Genomic DNA, 4,447 nt, shown 5'->3' on the forward strand with positions numbered 1-4,447 from the left:
GACCCAGGTGTTTGGCCTGAGCACCTGGACAGGTGGACGGGCCCCGGCCGAGACGGGAAAGCCGACAGGGAGACTGCGGTGGGTCTGGCTTCAGCGAGGGTATGCCTGTGTCCGCGGGGGACAGCGTGGGCCTGGCACGGGTGGTTGGTGTTCAGGCCACCTCAACTCTCCTTGAGGGTTGAAACCTTCTTGTTGAAACAGGAGGAGACAGAAGCTTCCTGGTGTCTAGCAGGGGAGAGGTGTCAGGCGCTGGCAGCGTGCTGACGGTAAGACTCCTGAGATTGTCCCCACAGAGCTCGGGAGCGCCTCAAGGGCTGGCTGCAGAGGACAACCCGCACAGCCACCCATTCCTGGAGCTTCCCTCCTCTGCCAGCAGGAGCCCCCTCCTGGGCAGCTGCGCCAGGCTGCTCTGGTGCGGACCCAGGGCCTGACACACAGGGACTGATGTGAGGGCCCGTGTGGCACCGGGGCCAGGAGGAGGGGCTATGGGGCCAGGAGGCTGGGAGGGCCCGAGGCACCCTGGGGCCTGCCTCTGTCCTGGGGCTGGGTCTCCAGGGGGCGAGCGAGGGTCAGGAGCTCCACTGTGCCACTGGCAGGGGACACGGGGCCAAGGTGTCTGCCCCTTTTCCTCACACACAACAGTGGGGGTGAAGCACATCAGAAATTCCCCACAAGATGCCCAGTCAAAAAGTGTGTTGTATTTTGTTTCAAGGTGACTGACCGATCTAGAACTGAAATGGAAGTTGAATCCTAAAGTCTTGGGAAGGTTCTCAAATTTTGTCAACACTAGATAATTCCTTCCAGATTCTTCTTAGGGGAAGAAAATCAAAGTGCCAGCCATTGGGTTAAAACTGACCTTTCAAGGAAATGGTTGGAGAGGTGTGTTTTTTTTTTTTACCCCCTTCTTCTGAAAATGCCTGTGAGGCTTTCTCCAAGGGCAGTCTCTGCCGACCTGTGGCCTGAAAGATCACAGGGAGGCTTTGGGGTCAGAGAGAACCTGAGAGAGGTTCATTTGTCACTCCCAGGTCTCAGATGGGGAGACCAAGATCCAGCAAGCTGAGGACTGTCCCAGAGACACACAGCACGCTGTGCTTCCTGTCCGCTGGCCCCAGAGCAGAGCACCCGCATGCGAAGCCAGTGCCACTGCATGCCTGCGGTGTGACTCCAGCAGGTCACGGCACCACTGTGCCAAAGGGACAGTGGCAGTCCTGCCCTGCAGTTACCTTGTGAGGACAGAGTGCCGCTATAGGGATACATTCCTCGGAATGTGCCGGGCCCCTTGCTTGTGCTCCGGGAGGGCCCGTCATCCTGATCCTTGTTATTTTCATCCCCATCGTGTCTGCCTTGCACAGTGCTACCTGATGGCTCACGTGCTCTCTCCATAACTCCGTTTTCATCCTGTCATTCCTCTGCTCAAGATCCTGCTGTGGCTCCCTATTACCCAGACGTCCTTTTCCAGCGCTCTGAGTCCCACATACACCATAGCTGTTCTCACCCCTCTCCTGCAGTCAGCAACCACTTAGGGAAGACAGGACTCCATGCGAGGTTCTGCTCCAGCGCCCCCTGGCGGTGGTCGCAATCCCCCCCCCCCCCCCCCCCCCCCCCCCCCCCCCCCCCCCCCCCCCCCCCCCCCCCCCCCCCCCCCCCCCCCCCCCCGCCGCTGTTGCCCTCCCCCACCCACCTTGGCTGGCTGGAGGCCTAGACCTTTGCTGTCCTTGGAGGACCCGGCCAGGGAAGGACAGAAGTGTAAGTGTCACACACACACACACCCTCATATATAACTTGGATAGCAAGATTGTGTCCTACCTGCAGGTGGCCTGTGCATTAGCAAATGCAGACAATGTCCCTGCCTACAGACTCCTGGGGTGGGGCCTACGTACCCCACCCTGGGCTCTGCAGGGGAAGATGTGTGTTGGGCTCTCTCCAGGAGCTGGTTACCCTGGGGTCTCTTCTCAGAACCCCCCGACTGCCTCCCTGACCCTCCGGCCTGGAATGCCTCACCCACCGTCGCCCCCTCCAGGAGCGCCCCACCACCCTGAGCCCTGAGCGAGTGGCTCTCTGCTGAACTCTGTTGGCATCCCTCCCAGGACCAGGCACCGAGCTTGGCTTCGCACGTGTCTCCTGTGAAACGAGGAGCACCTGCCAGCGGAAACTGTGTGATGCGGGATGGTTTTCCCTACGACCCGCAGCCGGGGCTCCATCGACGGGCACCAGCCAGCAAGGAGGGGTTTTCTGCACTGTGTTTACCAGGGAGGGACAGTCCGATCCTAGCATCCCAGCACCTCCTGGTGGCTGAGACCCTCATCTATTCTGCATGCTCTCTCCCCCACCCTGACTCATGCATCCCTTCCGGGGACAAGGAGCTCTGTTTTTCCGGCACAAATATTCTGTCCTGAGATACCTGTAGTGTTTCGTTTTTTTGACTCAGAGCCGCAATTTCTCTTTCCCCCGGTGGGGACATTGCCTCCCTAGGGGGCCCTGAGTCTACCTGCTCCCCTGGGCGCTGCCCGGGGCACTCCTCTCACTGGCCGCGTTTGGGGTTCTCCACTGAGCACACTTGGGTCTCTGCCTCCCCCCCAGCACCACCCCCTGAGGCCTGACCAGGCTCTTGGTTCAGGCAGGTGAGATGGTTTGGGCTGGGCTGATACTGGTGGCTGAGAACATGCCTTAGGGAAACAGAGCTTCAAGCATCTCACTGACAAGGACTCATCCCTGATGCTTCACTTGACGACTCCCCAGCAGGGGGTTCTCAGGGGAGAAGCTCTGGATGCCCAGGAGGCCTGATGTGAGAGGATTCAGTGGGCACCCTTGAAAATATAGCGCTTGCTCAAGGTCTGATAGAGCCTGTTTGGATCTGTACTTCTTATTCTCGATTCATCCTCCCTTTCTGAAAAGTCTTCTTGTCTAAAAGTGTTTCTAATTCTCAGCAAGGAGACAACAGAAGCATTGAAAGCAGGCAGGTGGCTTCGACTGGACTTTTCTAAGGTTCTGAGGTTCTAGGGCTCTGAGGTTCCGGCTCGCTGCCTCCCACGTGACCCTGGCTGCATCTACTGTTCTCTGCCATGGGTCCCTTGTACAGTTAACCATTTGCAGAAGGAAACCTCTGGGCTCCTTTCTGCTTGAGCAGCGAGCCGGGCGCCCAGGGATCCACGCTGCTGTCTGCGGCCTGGTGGTGGTGGGACGTGGAAGGGCCTTGTCTGCTGGTGGTGTCCTGATTCACAGCGGTGAAGGCGCCCTCTCCGCTTGTGAGGAGACGGAAACTGCCTGGAGATTTAAAAAAAATTTTTTTAAACGTTTATGTATTTTTGAGAGAGAGACACAGAGCGTGAGCAGGGAACGTTCAGAGAGAGAGGGAGACACAGAATCAGAAGCAGGCTCCAGGCTCTGAGCTGTCAGCACAGAGCCTGACACAGGGCTTGAACCCACGAACTGTGAGATCATGACCTGAGCCGAAGTCGGCCGCTTAACCAACCGAGCCACCCAGGTGCCCTGTCTCCCTGGAGATTTTTAAAGACTTTTTAAAAATTATTTTCAAGTTTCTTTATTTTGAGGGACAGAGCACAAGCAGGGGAGGGGCAGAGAAAGAGGCAGAAACAGAATCCCAAGCAGGCTCTGCACCCTCGGCGCAGAGCCCGATGCGGGGCTTGAACCTACGAACTGTGAGAACATGACTGGGCCGAGATCAAGAGTCAGATGCTTAAGTGTCTGTGGCACCCAGGCACAAATCTCTTTGGAGAATTTTAATAATGGCAGTAGATGCCAGCCACCAGCATACCCTCCCCCTGTTCCTTCACGCACAGCATCCCCTCAGCCTGGCGCAGCCTTCCTCCTAAGGGAACATATCGTTCATGGAGCCCTGCTCACTGAACACACGTTTATCCCACGTCTGCCGGGCACCACTGCTGCAGTGGCCAGCACTGGAATTTACCCAGGGGCTCCAGGGACTCATTGCTAAGTACACTGGGAGCCGCACCAGAGTCCAGCTCCCAGCAGGTTCAGGAGTCCCTGAAGGATGGACGGTGTTGGCGAAAGGGAGTGAGAGAGCCTCAAGTTTCTTTCTGATCACCAGGCAGGCATCTCTGTCCTGTCGGTTTTTGTGTCTTTATTTATAGATCAGGCGTTAACATGACATCAGAAAGTGGAATTTTTTTACTACAAACAAATCTCAGTGATAAGATGCTTTGAAAAGTGTCCATAAATAGGTTTTACAGAGGCATTTTTGCAGAACGACTCTAATTATAGTGAGGCAGTTAATTTTTACAAATAATGGGACAACATGATATTCTTAGTGGAAAGCAGATAACATACACATTTGTTTAACCCGGTAGTAAATCTTACAACAAAGAAGATAGCAGGATGTTCTCAGTGAGAAGCCGGTAACAAACATTTGTTTATATCAATAACGCTGAGATTCAGGCATAGGTTGAGTGATATATAGGTAGGCTAG

Source organism: Suricata suricatta, chromosome 12 (assembly GCF_006229205.1).
Source record: "Suricata suricatta isolate VVHF042 chromosome 12, meerkat_22Aug2017_6uvM2_HiC, whole genome shotgun sequence".
Taxonomy (NCBI): Eukaryota; Metazoa; Chordata; class Mammalia; order Carnivora; family Herpestidae; genus Suricata; species Suricata suricatta.